The sequence below is a fragment of the Natator depressus genome, chromosome 20 (assembly GCF_965152275.1).
Source record: "Natator depressus isolate rNatDep1 chromosome 20, rNatDep2.hap1, whole genome shotgun sequence".
In the NCBI taxonomy this organism is placed as follows: domain Eukaryota; kingdom Metazoa; phylum Chordata; order Testudines; family Cheloniidae; genus Natator; species Natator depressus.
This window is the reverse complement of record NC_134253.1, coordinates 729,059-749,976: the sequence shown is the minus strand read 5'-3', so window position 1 is coordinate 749,976 and position 20,918 is coordinate 729,059. Positions and strand designations below refer to the sequence as shown.

The window sequence follows — 20,918 nt, the reverse complement described above, 5'->3', positions numbered from 1 at the left end:
TAAACGAACTGTGGGTAAACTTCAATAAAAGAAATTCAGCTTTGATTTCAAATGCCTTAACAACTTATACTTTATGAGAGATCTAATGGAAGGCTTTTAAAATTATAAACAGATATTGAAAGAGGACTATAGCAGCCTAAATTAAGCTCTTTTCATGCCACAACACTAGGAAACCTCAAAGCCATGATCCAACACACACACACGTGCACATGCACTTGCAGAAATGCAGAGCTAAAGATGAGGGGAACTCCAGGTGCCCAGTACTTACGAAATCAGGTTAATTTATACAGAGATACTTAAAGATACTAAGGCCTGTGAAAAATTTCACACCCTGTGTGAGGTAGTTAAACTGACCTAAGCCCCAGCGTACACTTCTGTTGACCGAGCTACCGCTTCTCAGAGAGGTGGATTTACTCCTTCGGTTGCTGTAATAAGCTTCCACACTACAGAGGCCTATCTGGTAGCACACCACAGCTAACACAAAAGCAGTAGGAGAAACATGGAGCTGAGCCTTTCAGTTCTCAGTTTGTGAAGATCCTCCCATGATCAAAACACTGAAATAGTTATTGTCAGAAGATGCAGAAATGGAGAATTGTCAAGGAAGCATTTTGCTCCACATATTCCTAAGCAATAAACCAATCACGCTATGTCCATCATGTCCAGAGCAGAGGCTGTCTCTTATCTGTGTTTACATAGAACAGGGCCCAACCACTAACTGAGGCTTTTGGGCACTAATTAACTATAAATGTTTATTCATAAATAATGATAAATTATTTTAAATTGTACAGAACTTCTCTACAGTTTCCATTCTCAAAAATACTCAGCATGCAGTAAGTAAAGTAAGATGGAATGTCTAAACATGATGACTGCTATCTGCACCTCTCTTCAGCAAACGCCACTGTGCATCTGATTTATCATGCTACTCTTCAGTGTGCTAATCCCAAAGTATCACAGCCAGCAAATTACAAAAATGAGGCAGTTTAATCACACAAACTCTTTTGGGGATATATTTTGCCTTGAGACTTTCATTGTGTCTATTGGGAAAGAGCAGATTTCAAAAGAGCTCAGAACCCAACAGTTCCCATTTAGGCACTGAAATAAATGGCCATATTTTCAATCAATATCAGCTCCCAACAGTCACCATTGTTCTCAATGGTGGGGGTGTGTTTTTGTGAAATGGGGGATTTTCCGTTGTTCTCAATGCGGAGCTGCTGGCAGCTAAGAACTTTTGAAAAAACTGGCCAAACTGTCTTTTAACCTCTCCACAAAATGGTCAGCAACGGTCTTAGAATGAAGGCACAATTCTTCCTTGTTTAGCTTTTTTAAAATTGTTAATTTCATGCTTTTTAAAGGTAACAGGTTGATGGCACAGGTGTCCCAACCCTCTCCACAGCAGGATACAAGTACCTCCCACTGAAATGAGGAGACTTATGTTCTATTTCTCCAAAGAAAAAGAGTCACGAGCAGCGGTAGCTCAGACTACCCCATGCAGCTTTGCCAAGCACTTCAACCCTGTGCAGCAAGAAACACGTTTAGGCATGGAGGGAGAAGTTAGTCCTGATGCCCTCTCTTCTGAGATTTCCAAAAGGGGACATAGTTGGTGCCAATTTTCCTGGAGGTTTTCTCACTTGGGACTGCACTGTGATCACAAGTTGATTCCAACAGGCCAAGCAGCAATCAGATTGGAAAAGTTTTCAATCAACTCTGTACCAGGCTGCATTCAAACCAGTAGGCTAGGGGTTACAGACAATGGTTTCACAAAAATGAGGATGTTAGTTAAACAGAAATTATAAGATACAGTGCCAAAAGTGAAATCCCTGCAAGCTGCATGGAGACTTTTTAAAGACACCATAATAGAGGCTCAACTTAAATGTATACCCCCAAATTAAAAAACATAGTAAGAGAACCAAAAAAGTGCCACCATGGCTAAACAATAAAGTAAAAGAAGCAGTGAGAGGCAAGAAGGCATCCTTTAAAAAGTGGAAGTTAAATCCTAGTAAGCAAAATAGAAAGGAGCATAAACTCTGGCAAGCGAAGTGTAAAAATATAAGTAGGAAGGCCAAAAAACAATTTGAAGAACAGCTAGCCAAAGACTCAAAAAGTAATACCAAAAACAAATTTAAGTACATCAGAAGCAGGAAGCCGCTAAACAATCAGTGGGGCCACTGGACAATCGAGATGCTAAAGGAGCACACAAGGATGATAAGGCTATTACGGAGAAACTAAATGAATTCTTTGCATTGGTCTTCACGGATGAGGATGTGAGGGAGATTCCCAGACCTGAGCCATTAGTTTTAGATGACACATCTGAGGAACTGTCCCAGATTGAGGTGTCATTAGAGGTGGTTTTGGAACAAATTGATAAATTAAACAGTAATAAGTCACCAGGACCTGATGGTATTCACCCAAGAGTTCTGAAGGAACTCAAATGTGAAACTGCAGAACTACTAACTGTGGCTTGTAACCTATCATGTAAATCAGCTTCTGTACCAAGTGACTGGAGGATAGCTAAATGTGATGCCAATTTTTAAAAAGGGCTCCAGAAGTGATCCCAGCAATTACAGAAACCTGTAAACCTGACTTCAGTACTGGGCAAACTGATTGAAACAATAGTAAAGAACAGAATTGTCAGACACCTAGATGAACATAATTGGTTGGGGAAGAGTTAAAATGGTTTTTGTAAAGGGAAATCATGCCTCACCAATCTACTAGAATTCTTTGAGGGGGTCAACAAGCACGTGGACAAGGGGGATCCAGTGGATATAGTGTATTTTCAGAAAGCCTTCACCAAAGGCTCTTAAGCAAAGTAAGCTGTTATGAGATAAGAGGGATGGTCCTCTCATGGATTGGTAACTGGTTAAAATATGGGAAACAAAGGGTAGGAATAAATGGTCAGTTTTCAGAATGGAAAGAGTAAATAGTGGTGTCCCCCAGGGGTCTGTACTGGGCCCAGCCCTATTCAACATATTCATAAATGAGCTGGTAAAAGGGCTAAACAGTGAGGTGGCAACATTTGCAGATGACACAAAACTACTCAAGAGAGTTAAGTCCCAGGCAAACTGCAAAGAGCTACAAAAGGATCTCACAAAACTGGGTGACTGAGCAACAAAATGGCAGATGAAATTCAGTGTTGATAAATGCAAAGTAATGCACATTGGAAAACATAATTCCAACTATACATATAAAATGATGGAGTCTAAATTAGCTGTTACCACTCAAGAATGAGATCTTGGTGCCATTGTGGATAGTTCTCTGAAAACATCCACTCAATGTGCAGCAGCCGTCAAAAAAGCGAACAGAATGTTGGGAATCATTAAGAAAGGGATAGATAATAAGACAGAAAATATCATATTGCCTCTATATAAATCTATGGTACGCCCACATCTTAAATACTGCGTTCATATGTAGTCGCCCCAACTCAAAAAAAATATTGGAATTGGAAAAGGGAAACAAAAGGGAAACAAAAATTATTAGGGATATGGAACAGCTTCTATATGACTGGGACTTTTCATCTTGGAAAAAAGACAACTAAGGGGAGATATGATAGAGGTCTATAAAATCATGACTGGGGTGTGGAGAACATAAATAAGGAAGTGGTATTTACTCCTTCTCATAACATAAGAACTAGGGGTCACCAAATGAAATTAATAGGCAGCAGTTTTAAAAAAACAAAAGGAAGTATTTCTTCACACAACACACAGTCAACCTGTGGAACTCGTTGCCAGAGGATGTTGTGAAGGTCAAGACTATAACAGGGTTCAAAAAAGATATTCATGGAGGATAGGTCCATCAATGGCTATTAACCAGGATAGGCAGGAATGGTGTCCCTAGCCTCTGTTTGCCAGAAGCTGGGAATGGGTGATAGAGGATGGATCACTCCATGATTACCTGCTCTGTTCATTCCCACTGGGGCACCTGGCATTGGCTACTGTTGGAAGACAGGATACTGGGCTAGATGGACCTTTGGTCTGACCGAGTATTGCCGTTCTTATGTTTCTAATACCAATCACCTGAGCCATCCAGGCCAGTCCACTGTATGTTTTCTGTAACCATCTGCATGTGAATTCCCACCTGCAAAGAACCTGACTTTCATTTTTAAATGCTTCTGTTTTGATTTCACCTTGTATTCTTTAACCTAGATCATTTCTTTGAACAAATCAATAGGTTCATTGATTCTAGTGTATTTGCTTATTTCAATGACCATTGCAACCTCGTCAGCAGAAAGGTAATCAATAATGAATGGGAGTCACATGCCAGCATGGGTAATGTATGCCCTAGGATTTACATACAACCTTCAGTGATGATTACATCTTAAGCCATTGAAGAATAGTAAGCATCAGTTTATATTCACAGAAGAGTCACATCAACTCATATTTAAAAAGCACATAAGTCAAACAACTCAATTTTAAACAAAGCAACTAAGAATATTGAGGAGGGATTTTATGTTTTCAGAATTTTGAACTATTCATGACTCTCTCTCATCATACGCTACTTTTTTACTTGATTTTTTAAAATTTTAACTGAGAATGAAATGAGGATGCATGTTTCTAATTTCTAAACACACCCAATCACTCTTCCTGCTACTGTTTATCAGGCATAGGTTTCTTTGTTGGGAAGTCCCCACATGGTTACCCCTGCACCACACTGGATCAATACTGTAGGAAAATTATAACATCTGTATCATGATCTGCTTATCATCCACAGATAGAAATTTAGACAACAGGTAAAGTTACTTGTGATGGGACTAGTCCTTTCACTCAGTGTTTCCCAAACTTGGGACGCCGCTTGTTCAGGGAAAGCCCCTGGCAGGCCGGGCCGGTTTGTTTACCTGCCATGTCCGCAGATTTGGCCGATCGCAGCTTCCACTGGCCACGGTTCACTGTGCCCGGCCAATGGGGGCTGCGGGAAGTGGCGGCCAGTACGTCCCTCGGCCTGCGCTGCTTCCCGCAGCCCCCATTGGCCGGGCACAGCGAACCGTGGCCAGTGGGAGCCGCAATCGGCTGAACCTGCGGACGCGGCAGGTAAACAAACCGGCCGGGCCCGCTAGGGGCTTTCCCTGAACAAGTGGCGTCCCAAGTTTGGCAAACACTGCTTTCACTGAATACTAACCAGACTACAGGTGTTGCAACCTATAAACAAAGATCAAGCGTACAAATCTTATCATTATAATTAACAATCCTATCTGAACACCCTGAAGGATGTTTGACTGAAATTATTGATATCCAAGGTTCGTCTGAGATGCCTGGCATTTTACTTATCGCAGCTACACATAATATGATCTTCTAAAGACCTGTATAAATATTGTCATGCTGTTTATTACATTAGCAACCCCAGGGCTGTAAGTCAACATTATTGAAATTATATCTCAGAGAAGCATTAAGATCATTTTAAGCAGCTTTCTACTACTCAGTACACTAGAAAGGAACAAACTCTAGCAAGTCAAGTATAAAAGTATAATTAGACAGGCCAAAAAAGAATTTGAAGAGCAACTAGCAAAAGATGCAAAAACTAACAGCAATTTTGTTTTTTAGTATATCAGAAGCAGGAACCCTGCCAAACAATCAGCGCGGCCAATGGATGATCAAGGTGCTAAAGGAGCACTCAAGGAAGGCAAGGTCATTGCAGAGAAGTTAAACAACTTCTTTGTATTGGTCTTCACTGCAGAGGATGGGCGGGAGATTCCCACACTTGAGCCATTCTTTTTAGGTGACAAATCTGAGGAATTGTCACAGATTGAGATGTCAGTAGAGGAGGTTTTGGAACAAAATGATACATTAAACAGTAATAAGTCACCAGGACCAGATGGTATTCACCCAAGAGTTCTGAAAGAACTCAAATATGAGATTGCAGAACTACTAACTGTGGGATGTAACCTAATGCTTAAATCATCCTCTGTAACAGTTAACTAGAGGATACCTAACGTAATGCCTATTTTTTTTAAATGGCTCCAGAGGCGATCCTGGCAATTACAGGTCAGTAAGCCTAACTTCAGTACCAGGAAAACTGGTAGAAACTATAGTAAAGAACAGAAGGATCAGACACATGAACACAATATGTTGGGGAAGAGTCAACGCGTCTTTGGAAAAGGGAAATTGTGTCTCACTAGTCTATTAGAATTCTTTTAGGGTGTCAAACATGTGGACAAGGGTGACCCAGTGGATATAATGTACTTGGACGTTCAGAAAGCCTTTGATAAAGCCTCTCAACAAAGGCTCTCAAGCAAAGTAGGCACTCATGAGATAAGAAGGAAGGTCTTCTCATGGATTAGTAATTTATTAAAAGACAAGAAACAAAGGGTTAGGAGTAAATGGCCAGTTTTCACAGTGGAAAGAGGTACATAATGGGGCCGCCCACAGATCTGTACTGGAATCAATTCTGTTCAACATATGCATAAAAGATCTAGGAAAAGGGGTACACAGTGAGGTGGCAAAGTTTGCAGAGGATTCAAAATTACTCAAGATAGGTAAGTCCAAAGCTGACTGCAACAAGTTACAAAGGGATCTCACAAAACTGGATGACTGGGCAACAAAATAGCAAATGAAATTCCTTGTTGATAAATGCAAAGTAATGAAAACATAATTCCAGCTATACATATTAAATGATGGGTTCTGAATAGCTGTTACTGCTCAAGAAAGAGAGCTTGGAGTCATTATGGATAGTTCTCAGAAAATATCTGCTCAATGTGCAGCAGCAGTCAAAAAAATTAACAAAATGTTAGAAACCACTAGGAAAGGGATACATAATTAGGGAGAAAATATGATGCCACTACATAAAACTATTGTATGCCCACATCTTGAATACTGTGTGCAGTTCTGGTTGCCCCATCTCAAAATATATATATATATATATATTAGAATTGGGAAAAGTACAAAGAAGGGCAACAAAAATGATTAGGGGAATGGAGCAACTTCCACCTGAGAGGAGATTAAAAAGACTGGGACTGTTCATCTTAAAAAAAGAAACGATTAAGGGCAGATATGATATAGGTCTATAAAATCATGAATAGTGTGGAGAAAGTGAATAAGGAAGTGTTATTTACCTCTTCACATAACACAAGAAACAGGGGTTACCCAATGAAATTAATAGCCAGCAGATTTAAAACAAACATAAAACTTCTTCACGCAATGCACTCATTGACAGGGGGTGTAGTGATGCCACAGATATAACTGGGTTCAAAAAATTAGTAGATAAGTTCAAGGAGGAAAGGTCCATCAATGGCTATTAACCAAAATAGTCAGGGACACAACCCATGCTCAGGGAGACCCTAAATCTCTGACTGACAGAAGCTGGCAGCAGAAGACAGGAATGGATCACTCCATCATTGCCCTGTTCTGTTCACTCTTGCTTAAGCATCTGGCCCTGGCCACTGTCAGAGGACAGGACATTGGGCTAGATGGATTATTAGTCTGACCCAGACCCAGTATGGCCGTTCTTACATTCTAGATAAGAATTTCTGGTAGCATAATGTCACTGTGAGCAGCTTCCACTAGCCTCAGAAAAGGAGAAAAACCTAAAATGGTATGAATTAGTGATCAATAACTGGGCCCGGGTATGACCCCAGCTTACACAAACACACTGTAGGGAGCAATGCAGCTGGAAAGATGAAGAGATTCACTAGCCCGTTTCTGTTTCCAGGGAACTGTCCATTTCAGCACCACGCACCTGAAGCCCACAACAAACCCAAAAAGCATAACGGACCACCCCCTGTCCCAGTACAACAGAAACCCAGCAGATGGGGCAAGAAGGAAGATAAATAAGCTTTAAAGATACTTTATACATATATAACCAGTCAGTAGCAAAGGGGAAATCAAGCCCCTAAAAACAGTCACCAAGAAAGTAAATAAAATAAGGCTATAATTATTATTTGTTGCTTAGCATTGCACACACACCAGGTTAGACATGCCCTGTACCTTGATTTGTTTTTACAAGAGTTTCGATCCCATAGCACAGAAAATACACACATCACCATGGTACACCGCCTTCCCCCACTCCAATATACACACACTATTTATATACGGATGATCAAATCTTAAAGGGGGTGTAGGGAATACACAGAAAACTTTTAATATTTTCTCTGCTTTCCCCCAAAGGATACTCCTGCTCCTCCTCTCTCCAACCAAATCCTTTTTTCCAGTGTAAAGGGCAGGGCGTAGGGGTCTTGCGTCCCCGGCTGCAGCGTTACAAGGACCAGGTTAGGAGTCAACGTGCAATGGAAATATGCTCCTCACCCCCCCCCCCCAACAATGATCCCACCGGAAAACTACTCCTAAGCAATGTCATGCCGGGTATTTGCAGCACACACAGGGCATATGGAGGGGAAGCAGCGTATAAACCTACCACGCCCGCAGTCTCTTCCCAAAATTCCTGGAGTTAGCCACTTGAGAGAAGTGTTGCAAAGTGCCCCCCCCCCCATTTCAGACTTTATCTCCGGTCATCATCAGCTCTCACTGTGGAGTGCACCTTCCAGCTTCCCCACCCCCACATCAGCTGGGTGTAATGTGCACCAGGAAGGAAGGGGGGGGGGACTGACACCCTGTCTTTAAGACTTGCAAACATGAACACAACAAACCCATTCCACTTAAAAACCCTGCATCCCCCTCCCAAAAACCTTAGTGACACAGGGGGCCCAAAGGCAAAAACTGGGGTACCAAGCCCTGTATCAGGTTAAAACCTCCAGACCACCCCTCGCGCCTCTCCCCTTCGCCCCCGGCTGGAGTGTAGCTGGGCGGGGGGGGCTCCGGCTGCTAAGAGCTGAAGGGCAGTGCAGAAGGGAAGGACCAGCTCCACAGCGAGAGGGGGGCTGGAAAGAACCGAGAATGAGTGGGGAGTCCACTGGGCTACGGGCAGGCTCCCCAGATTAGGGGGGCTGGCATGGAGAAGGGGCCTAGATGGAGCCCAGGCCGCTGGTAGGATTGAGGGTGGGCGGACTGGGTGGGGGAATGCACCAGGTCCCCGGCTGGTGGGCGGGGGCTGTGGCAGCTACAGGAGCAGGACCCCGGCCCAGGGGCTGACCGGCAGCCCGCGCCCTGCCCCAGTGCAGACGGGGGAGCCGAGCTGCGGCTGGGCAAAGGAGGCCCGGCTTCCCGCAGCTGGGGAAGGGAAAGGCGCTAACCCGCAGCGCCGGGCGCCCCAGTGCCGGCTAGGATCCCAGGCTGCGGGGACCAGGGGATGGAGGCTGGGGACACACAACAGCTGGCCAGAAGCCCCAGACCCCCGGTGCGGATTAAGAGGGGTGCAGCGCAGGGAAACGACCCCCCCCCCCACCTGGGGGAAGGGGAAAGACCCACACGGGCAGCTGGCAAGCGGACCTGCGCTCCCCAACGCAGCCGAGGGGATGGTGCTGCTGGGACAGACAGATTTGGGGAGGGGGGACACCCTGGCGCCCCAGCTCGGTAGGCGGGAGGGAAACTGGCCCAAAGGCAAGCAAGGAGCTGCCGGTGCTGGAAAATCGCTCTGCGGCAAAACCCCCTCCTGGAGGGGGGAAGAGAGGGGGTGGCAAAAAGAGCAAATGGGGGCAGGGGTTTGCGAGACCCTGCGCGCCTCGCGGGGGTCCCGGCCTGGGGCTGCAACTTACTGTGGGGGCTGCACTAGCGTGACTCCCGCAAGGCGTTGCTGGACTGCAGAGGTGGGGAAGCTGCAGGAGAAACTGCGGTTGTCGCCATCTTAGCGCGCTGCCTTCCCCCCCGTGCAGCGTGCAGTTCCCTTGCATAATTGATGACTCTCAGCAGAATGGCTAGGGAGCGTGTCAAAAATCTCCGCGCTCGCCTCCCTCCCCACACCCTCCCCCCTTGGCAGCCCAGGGATCATGCATCCAGCAACTCAGAACCTGGAGTGGAGGGAGGACTGGGGATTCCAAGGGATGCGGAGGGTAAGGGGAACCCCATCTCTCCAAGTAAAATTCCCCACCAAGTGTTCACTGCTATGACAATAGGGGTGGTTCCCTAGGTGTGCACAGTACTGGGTCCTTGTGTAGCTGGTGGGATGGAGATGAATCCCTGGATAGATCTATGGGGACAGAGGGAGTCAACCAGCAAAGGAATAGAGAATACTGAAGCCACAGTGGAGGAGAGGCCCTGGTGGGATGGGAGTGTCCCTCAGAGTCCACAAAATGGAAAAAAGTTTGAGGACCCCAGCTCTGAAACAAGCTGTAACAATAATGCACCTGCTCTCTCCCCTAGCCACCATCCCATAAACTCAGTTCACAGGTTCTAAAAACACTCATTGACTCCTGAACTGGGGACTTACCATAGCACCCTCGGCCAGGCTAGGGCAGCACTGGGCAGAATTAAGTTAGTTTGATTTCACAAGGGGTTCCTCTGACCCCTTTCAACTCACTGGCCCAAATGGAGAGTGACACTGATTGAGTATAACTTACAGTTACTGATTTAGCTTGTCAGTAACTCACTGAACTAAGCCAAACTGATACGAGCCAGTTGTAACCCAATTTAAGTGTGTTTGCACCAGTTCAACTAAATCAATTTTAAAGCTGATTTTGGTTAAACCACCGCAACTTGGGTGTGCAAAAACAAGGCCTTAGTCCACATCAGCAAGTGTCTATAAATTGGCCTAAAGGTGTCCGACTATAAGGCCTGGTCTACACAGTTTTTGTACTAGTATAACTAGTACAAGACTGGAGGATTGGGCCAAAAGAAATAGGATGAGGTTCAACAAGGACAAGTGCAGAGTCCTGCACTTAGGATGGAAGAATCCCATGCACTGCTACAGGCTGGGGACTGACTAGCTAAGCAGCAGTTCTGCAGAAAAGGACCTGGGGATTACAGTGGACGAGAAGCTGGATATGAGTCAACAGTGTGCCCTTGTTGCCAAGAAGGCCAATGGCATATTGGGTTGCATTAGTAGAAGCATTGCCAGCAGATCGAGGGAAGTGATTATTCCCCTTTATTCAGCACTGGGGAGGCCACATCTGGAGTACTGCATCCAGTTTTGGGCCCTCCCACTACAGAAAGGATGTGGACAAATTGGTGAGCGTCCAGCGGAGGGCAACAAAAATGATTAAGGAGCTGGGGCACATGACTTATGAGGACAGGCTGAGGGAACTGGGATTGTTTAGTCTGCAGAAGAGAAGAGTGAGGGGGGATTTGATAGCAGCCTTCAACTACCTGAAGAGGGGTTCCAAAGAGGATGGAACTAGGCTGTTCTCAGTGGTGGCAGATGACAGAACAAGGAGCAATGGTCTCAAGTTGCAGTGGGGGAGGTCTAGGTTGGATATTAGGAAAAACTATCTCACTAGGAGGGTGGTGAAGTACTGGGAATGGGTTACCTAGGGAGGTGGTGCAATCTCCATCCTTAGAGGTTTTTATGCCTGGCTTGACAAAGCAATGGCTAAGATGGTTTAGTTCAGGTTAGTCCTGCTTTGAGCAGGGGTTGGACTCTATGACCTCCTGAGGTCTCTTCCAACCCTAATATTCTATGATTCTATTTCAGTTTGAGGTGTGATTTTTTCTTTTTTACCGAAAAAGTTATACCAATGCAACCCCTAGTGTGGATGCAGTTACAGAGGCATAAAGATGCCTTATGCTGGTATAGCTTATTCCCAACCCATACAGAAATAGCTACACTGGTATAAAAGCATCTTTATATTGATACAACTGCAGCCACACCCAGGGATTGTGCTACTTTGCCACCTCACTGTGTACCCCTTTTCCCAGATCATTGATGTATATGTTGAACAGGACTGGTCCTAGTAAGGATCCTTGCAAGACCCCACTATTTACATCTCTCCACAGTGAAAACTGACCATTTATTCCTACCCTTTGTTTACTATCACTAAATAAGTTACTGATCCATGAGAGGACCTTCCCTCTTATCCCATGAGTGCTAACTTTGCTGAAAAGCCTTTGGTAACGGACCTTGTCAAAGGTTTTCTGAAAGTCCAAGTAACCTTGTCCACACATTTGTTGAGCCCCTAAAAGAATTTTCATAGATTGGTGAGGCATGATTTCCCTTTACAATAGCCGTGTTGACTCTTCCCCAACATATTATGTTCATCTATGTGTCTGATCATTCTGTTCTTTACTATAGTTTCAACCAATTTACCTGGTCCTGAGGTTAGGCTTACTGGCTTGTAATTGCCAGGATCACCTCTAGAGCATTATATTAGGTATCCTCCAGTCAACTGGTACAGAGGATGATTTAAACATTAGGTTACATCCCACAGTTAGTAGTTCTGCAATTTCATATTCGATTTTTTTCAGAACTCTGTGAATACCATCTGGTCCTGGTGACTTATTACTGTTTAATGTATCAATTTTTTTCCAAAACCTCCTCTATTGACATCTAAATTTGGGACAATTCCTCAGATTTGTCACCTAAAAAGAAGGGCTCAAGTGTGGGACTCTCCCTCACATCCTCTGCAGTGAAGACCAATGGACATAATTTGTTTAGCTTCTCTGCAATGACCTTGTCTTCCTTGTGTAATTCTTTAGCACCTTGATCATCCACTGGCCCCACTGATTGTTTGGCAGGCTTCCTGTTTCTGATATACTTAAAATAAATTTGCTGTTAGTTTTTGTGTCTTTTGCTAGTTGCTCTTCAAATTCTTTTTTGACCTGCCTATTTATACTTTTGCACTTCACTTGCTATAGTTTGTGTTCCTTTCTGTTTTCCTCAGTAGGATGTCTGTATGGTAACACCCATTGTTTCATGTTCTCTGTGTATATAAAATCTCCCCACTATGTTTTCCACTGTATGCATCCAATGAAGTGAGCTGTAGCTCATGAAAGCTTATGCTCTAATAAATTTGTTTGTCTCTAAGGTGCCACAAGTACTCCTTTTCTTTTTACGGATACAGACTAACACGGCTGCTACTCTGAAATCAGTAGGATTTGACTTCCAATTTTTAAAAAATGCCTGTTTGTCTCTAACTACCTTTTATTCTGTGTTTAGCCATGGTGGCCTTTTTTTGGTCCTTTACTGTTTGTTTGTTTTAATTTGGGGTATACATACAGTTAAAGCTTCTATTATGTTTTTAAATAGTTTCCAAGCAGCTTGCAGCCACTCCACTCTTGTGACTGTTCCTTTTAATTTCTGTTTAACTACCCCCCTCATTTTAGTGTAGTTCCCCTTTCTGAAGTTAAATGCTACTGTGGTGGGTTCCTTTGATATCCCCCCCGAAGGATTTTCAATTTAATTACATTATGGTCACTGTTACATACATGCATGCTTGTACAAAACATGCACCATGTATGCAGTTCAGCTACATTCACCTCTTGGACCCAATCCTGTGCACCACTTAAAACTAAATCAAGAATTGCCCCTCACCTTGTGGGTTCCAGGACTAGCTGCTCCAAGAAGCAGTCATTACTGGTGTCAAGAAATTATCTCTCTGCATCCTGTCCTAAGGTAACATGTTCCCAGTCAATATGGGGATAGTTGAAATCCCCCATTATTATTGGGTTTTCTGTTTTTGTAGCCTCTCTAAATTCCTTTAGCATTTCACAGTCACCATCACCATCCTGGTCAGATGGTCGATCATATATTCCTACTGCTATACTCTTATTATTCAAGCATGGAATTTCTATCCATAGAGATTCTATGGTACTAACTTATTCATTTAAGATTTTTACTAAATTTGACTCTGCTTTCTTTCACATATAGTGCCATTTCCCCATCAATGCAACCTACTCTACCATTCCTACATACTTTGTACTGGCAACATGATGTCCCATTAATTATCATTGTTCACCAAGTTTCTACAATACCGATTATATCAATATCCTCATTTAATATCAGGTACTGAAATTCACCCATATTAGTATTTAGACTTCTTGCATTTGTCTATAAGCACTTATTAAATGTCAATATTTAGTTGTTTGCCTTCATGTGATGTAATTTAATGGGACTCTTCCATTTGATTGTTTCTCTTCAGCTCCTACCAGTACTTTATCAGACTTCTAGCCTCTCCTTTTTAGCAGGATAAAGGGGATCCCCTTTAATAAATCTTCTCCTACAGGATGTGTCTGTCTGAACTGGGTGCACCTCTGCACTTGTTGACTCTCCTTCAGCCCTTAGTTTAAAAACTCTTCTATGATCTTTTTAATTTTACATGCCATAAATTTGGTTCCATTTTGGTATAGGTGGAGGCCATCCTTCCTGCATAAGCTCCTCCTTTCCAGAAAGGTTCCTCAGTTCCTAATAAGCTTAAATCCCTCCTCCAAATACCATTGTCTCATCTACGCATTGAGAACCTGCAGTTCTGCCTAAATGGCCCTGCACCATGCTACCTTTTCAGCCACCCTAAGTACAAACATTAAAGAGATGAATCTGGGCACCGAAATAGGGACCTCCAGGGCAGGTTGCAAAATTCATCTTCAATTGCATTAACCTTCCCACACCACACTAAACAGACCAACCTAATCCCAACACCACCAGACCAACCCAAACAGGACCTCCTACCAACCCAAACCCTTCATAACCCTATAATATTTCACTTCCAAGGAGATCTCCCAATCAGTTCCCAGATCAGAACAAACATTCTCCTTCTGAGGCTGTCACCCTCTGACAGGAAGGGAGCTACATTTTCTAGCCCTTTCTGGCCAGGTATGGCTTTCACCCTCACAGACATCAAGATGGCTGAACAAACCAAACTCTACCTCAAAGGTGTCCCTAACCTCCCCTTCCACATCAAGACAAATCCCGTCCCTCCACCATGATGAACGGGTCCTGGCCATCCCCATAGCAATGCCCCCCCACAATGCCCACACAGATTTCACTGCCTTTCCTCCCCATAACAGTGCTGCTGGTGGTGCAAGAAGTGGAGCCTCTTGGGATATGTCTACACTGCAGCCGGAGCATGCCTTCCAGGTTGGGTAAACAGACACGCATTTGTTCTGCTCAAGCTAGTGCACTAAAAACAGTGTGGAAGCCAAGGCATGGGCTAGCCACCCAAGTACAGACTAGGGGATAGGTGGGGGTAGGTTATAATTCAGCAGCTAGCCCACGCTGCAATGTCCACATTGCTATTTTTAGCATGGTAGTTTGAGCAGAGCTAGCATGTGTCTGTTTACGCAGGCTGGGAGGCATGCTCTCAGCTGCAGTGTAGACATACAGGGCTCATGCCTCATGGCTGGAAAGTGTGGGCAAGCCAGACTGGAGTGGAGCTATATAAGCATTGTGGCTCCCAAAAACAGCAGTGCACACATGGCATGTGCTTGTACAAAACATGCACCATGTATGCACTCTCACACTTTGGACCTGGGGCTCAGGGCTACACTAAGAAAAACTGGATTGCTTTATTAACAGTATTGGAAGGAGATCTGCAAAGTCAGAAAAGGAAATTAGGTGCCAGTACTCATTGAAAGTCAATGGGAGTGGGGCACCTACCCCAATTTGTGCCTGTCAAAATCTCCCTCACTGTGTCCCATGTGCAGCTGGTGTGCACATACTAACTGACAAAGGCCAATGGAATCCCTCCCCTGGCCTATCTAGAAAGCAGAACTGTGCTTTTCATACTTGGTTGAAAAACTCTCCCAGTTTCTCACCTTTCCCACAAATCCTGCTTCTCGTATTATCATGCAAAACTTCAGAGAGTAAAATGAGAGGGATTCATCCCTTTATATTAACCCTGGTTCTAACCAGATATACATACATTCAAGGGCAGGGTAGACTCATTACTCATGGAGGAGGAAAAGACAATAGAAAGTGCAGCAATGGCCGAAGTGTTAAATGCCTTTGTTTGTTCCAGCAAAATGGCTAGCAGTGACTGGATGACCAACATAGTGAACATCAGTGTACATGGGGTAGGATCTGAAGCTAAAACAGGGGTAGAACAAGTTATGAATTACTTAGGCTATGTCTACACGAGAGACCTTACAGCAGCACAGCGGTTGTACCGATGCACCTGCACCGCTGTAATAGCTCCCGTGTAGCCACTCTATGCCGACAGGAGAGAGCTCTCCCATGGACATAATTAGTTCACCCACAATGAGCAGCAGTTGCTATGTAGGCAGGAGAGCATCTCCCACCAACCTAGCACTGTACACATTGGCACTTTTGTCAATGTAACCTATGTCTGTCAGGGATGTGTTTTTTTCACATCCCTGCCTGACAAAAGTTTTACCAACAAAAGTGCTGTGTTGACATAGCCTTAGACAAGGTAGACGTCTTCCCGTTGGCAGGGCCTGATGAAATACATCCTAGAATACTTAAGGAGATGTCTGAAGAGATCTCTGAACCATTAGTGATTATCTTTGAGAAATCGTGAAGGATGGAAGAGATCCCAGAGGGCTGGAAAAGGGCAAATATAGTACCTATCTACAAAAAGGGGAATAAGGACAGCACAGGGAATTATAGACCAGTCAGCTTAACTTCAATACCTGGAAAGATAATGGAGCAAATAATCAAACCATCAATTTACAAGCACCTAGAAGATAATAAGGTGACAAGGAACAGTCAACATGGATTTGTCAAGAACAAATCATGTCAAACCAACCTAATATCTTTCTTTGACAGGGTAACAAACTTTTTTTCGGGTGGGGGGAAGCGGGGGAGGCAGATGTGATATATTTGGACTTTAAGTAAGGCTTTTGATACTGTCTTAGGTAACCTTCTCATAAACAAACTAGGGAAATATAGCCTAGAGACAAACCTACTATAAGATGGAGGCACAACTGGGTGCAAAACTATACTCAGAGTAGTTACCAACGGTTCATAGTCAACCTGGAAGGGCACATTGAATGGGGTAGCACAGGGATCTGTTCTGGGTCCATTTTTATTCAAAATCTTCATAAATGATTTGGATAATATCATAGAGAGAACACTTATAGAGTTTATGGACTATAAGATGGTATGGGTTGCAAGCATTTTGGAAAACAGGATTAGAATTCAAAGTGATTTTGACAAATCAGAGAAATAATCTGAAATAAATAGGATTAAATTCAATAAGTCAAATGCAAAGTACTACACGTAGGAAAGAATAATCAATTGCACACATACAAAATGGGAAATGACTGTCTAGCAAGGATTACTGCACAAAAGGATCTGGGGGTTATAATTAAGGCTAAGATTTATACACGGGTATTTTTGGTAAAAGTCATGGACAAATCACAGGCAATAAATAAAAATTCACGGCCCATGATTTGTCCATGACTTTTACCAAAAATACCCATGACTAAATCTTTACTCCGGCTGCCCTGAAGTCAGCTGCACCAGCTGCTGCAGAAGTCATGGAAAGTCACGGAATCTGTGACTTCCACAACCTCCATGAAAGAATCCCAGCCTTAGTTATAGTGGATCACAAAACTAAATATAAGACAACAATGAAGAGAGGGAAGAGCATCTTCGCAAGCAGGCTGGCTAACCTAGTAAGGAGGGCTTTAAATTAGGTTCACCGGGGGAAGGAGACCAAAGCCCTGAGGTAAGTGGGGAAGTGGGATATCGGGAGGAAGCACGAGCAGGAGCGCGCGAGAGGGCAGGGGTCCTGCCTCACACTGAGAAAGAGGGACGATCAGCGAGTTATCTCAAGTGCCTATACACAAATGCAAGAAGCCTGGGAAACAAGCAGGGAGAACTGGAAGTCCTGGCACACTCAAGGAATTATGATGTGATTGGAATAACAGAGACTTGGTGGGATAACTCACATGACTGGAGTACTGTCATGGATGGGTATAAACTGTTCAGGAAGGACAGGCAGGGCAGAAAAGGTGGGGGAGTTGCACTGTATGTAAGGGAGCAGTATGACTGCTCAGAGCTCAAGTATGAAACTGCAGAAAAACCTGAGAGTCTCTGGATTAAGTTTAGAAGTGTGAGCAACAAGGGTGATGTCGTGGTGGGAGTCTGCTATAGACCACCGGACCAGGGCGATGAAGTGGACGAGGCTTTCCTCCGGCAACTCACGGAAGTTACTAGATCGCAGGCCCTGGTTCTCATGGGAGACTTCAATCACCCTGATATCTGCTGGGAGAGCAATACAGTGGTGCACAGACAATCCAGGAAGTTTTTGGAAAGGGTAGGGGACAATTTCCTGGTGCAAGTGCTGGAGGAACCAACTAGGGGCAGAGCTCTTCTTGACCTGCTGCTCACAAACCGGGAAGAATTAGTAGGGGAAGCAAAAGTGGATGGGAACCGGGGAGGCAGTGACCATGAGATGGTCGAGTTCAGGATCCTGACACAGGGAAGAAAGGAGAGCAGCAGAATACGGACCCTGGACTTCAGAAAAGCAGACTTTGACTCCCTCAGGGAACTGATGGGCAGGATCCCCTGGGAGAATAACATGAGGGGGAAAGGAGTCCAGGAGAGCTGGCTGTATTTTAAAGAATCCTTATTGAGGTTCCAGGGACAAACCATCCCGATGTGTAGAAAGAATAGTAAATATGGCAGGCGACCAGCTTGGCTTAACAGTGAAATCCTTGCTGATCTTGAACACAAAAAAGAAGCTTACAAGAAGCGGAAGATTGGACAAATGACCAGGGAAGAGTATAAAAAAATTGCTCAGGGATGCAGGAGTGCAATCAGGAAGGCCAAATCACACCTGGAGTTGCAGCTAGCAAGAGATGTTAAGAGTAACAAGAAGGGTTTCTTCAAGTATGTTAGCAACAAGAAGAAAGTCAAGGAAAGAGTGGGCCACTTACTGAATGAGGGAGACAACCGAGTGACAGAGGATGTGGAAAAAGCTAATGTACTCAATGCTTTTTTTGCCTCTGTCTTCAAGAACAAGGTCAGCTCCCAGACTACTGCACTGGGCAGCACAGCATGGGGAGGAGGTGACCAGCCCTCTGTGGAGAAAGAAGTGGTTCGGGACTATTTAGAAAAGCTGGACGAGCACAAGTCCATGGGGCCGGAGGCGCTGCATCCGAGAGCACTAAAGGAGTTGGCGGATGTGATTGCAGAGCCATTGGCCATTATCTTTGAAAACTCATGGTGATCCGGGGAAGTCCTGGACGACTGGAAAAAGGCTAATGTAGTGCCCATCTTTAAAAAAGGGAAGGAGGAGGATCCTGGGAACTACAGGCCAGTCAGCCTCACCTCAGTCCCTGGAAAAATCATGGAGCAGGTCTTCAAGGAATCAATTCTGAAGCACTTAGAGGAGAGGAAAGCGATCAGGAACAGTCAGCATGGATTCACCAAGGGCAAGTCAAGCCTAACTAATCTAATTGCCTTCTATGATGAGATAGAATGGATGAGGGGAAAGCAGTGGACATGTTGTTCCTTGACTTCAGCAAAGCTTTTGACACGGTCTCCCACAGTATTCTTGCCAGCAAGTTAAAGAAGTATGGGCTGGATGAATGGACTATAAGGTGGATAGAAAGTTGGCTAGATTGTCGGGCTCAACGGGTAGTGATCAATGGCTCCATGTCTAGTTGGCAGCCGGTATCAAGTGGAGTGCCCCAAGGGTCGGTCCTCGGGCCGGTTTTGTTCAATATCTTCATAAATGATCTGGAGGATGGTGTGGATTGCACCCTCAGCAAGTTTGCAGATGACACTAAACTGGGAGGAGAGGTAGATACACTGGAGGGTAGGGATAGGAAACAGAGGGACCTAGACAAATTAGAGGATTGGGCCAAAAGAAATCTGATGAGGTTCAACAAGGACAAGTGCAGAGTCCTGCACTTAGGACGGAAGAATCCAATGCACCGCTATAGACTAGGGACCGAATGGCTCGGCAGCAGTTCTGCAGAAAAGGACCTAGGGGTTACAGTGGACGAGAAGCTGGATATGAGTCAACAGTGTGCCCTTGTTGCCAAGAAGGCTAATGGCATTTTGGGATGTATACATAGGGGCATAGCCAGCAGATCAAGGGACATGATCGTTCCCCTCTATTCAACATTGGTGAGGCCTCATCTGGAGTACTGTGTCCAGTTTTGGGCCCCACACTACAAGAAGGATGTGGAAAAATTGGAGAGAGTCCAGTGGAGGGCAACAAAAATGATTAGGGGACTGGAACACATGACTTATGAGGAGAGGCTGAGGGAACTGGGATTGTTTAGTCTGCGGAAGAGAAGAATGAGGGGGGATTTGATAGCTGCTTTCAACTACCTGAGCGGGGGTTCCAAAGAGGATGGATCTAGACTGTTCTCAGTGGTAGCTGATGACAGAACAAGGAGTAATGGTCTCAAGTTGCAGTGGGGGAGGTTTAGGTTGGATATTAGGAAAAACTTTTTCACTAGGAGGGTGGTGAAACACTGGAATGCGTTACCTAGGGAGGTGGTGGAATCTCCTTCCTTAGATATTTTTAAGGTCAGGCTTGACAAAGCCCTGGCTGGGATGATTTAGTTGGGGATTGGTCCTGCTTTGAGCAGGGGGTTGGACTAGATGACCTCCTGAGGTCCCTTCCAACCCTGATATTCTATGATTCTATGTAATATTGCAAAAAAAGCAAACATAATTCTGTAATGTTTTAGCAGGTAAGAAAGACACAAGAAGTAATTCTACTCAGCACTGATAAGGCCTCAAGTGGAATACTGTGTCCAGTTCTGGGCACCACACTTCCGGAAAGTTGTGGAAAAACTGGAGAAAGTCCAGATGAGAGCAAGAGAAAATGATTAAAGGTCTAGAAAACATGACCTATGTAGAAAGATTGAAAAAACTGGGTTTGTTTAGTCTGGAGAAGCGGAGACTGAGGGTTACAAGATAACTGCCTTCAAGTACGTAAGAGGTTGTTATAACGAGGAGGGTGATCAACTATTCTCCTTAACCACTGAGGGCAGGACAAGCAGCAATGGGCTTAAATTGCAGCAGGGGAAATTTAGGTTGGACATTAGGAAAAACTTCCTAACTGTAAGGATAAGTAAGCACTGGAACAAATCACTTAGGGAGGTTCTGGAACCTCTGTCACTGGGGGTTTTTAAGAACAGATTAAAACACCTGTCAGGGATAGTCTAGATAATATTTAGTCCTGCCTCAGTGCAGAGGACTGGACTAGATGACCTATCAAGGTCCCTTCCAGTTCTACATTTCTATGA

General features: G+C 44.4%; 1 protein-coding gene across 3 annotated transcripts in view; it reads right to left on the bottom strand.

The window, feature by feature from the left end:
- The window catches only part of SCN8A (sodium voltage-gated channel alpha subunit 8), a 111,744-nt gene extending 102,027 nt beyond the window's left edge, over window positions 1-9,717 (bottom strand). For all 3 annotated transcript variants that reach the window (XM_074935780.1, XM_074935781.1, XM_074935779.1), the window contains exon 1: window positions 9,575-9,717. The gene's annotated coding sequence lies outside the window, so the exon portion shown is untranslated. The remainder of the gene's footprint in view (window positions 1-9,574) is intronic.
- Window positions 9,718-20,918: the final 11,201 nt, after the last annotated feature.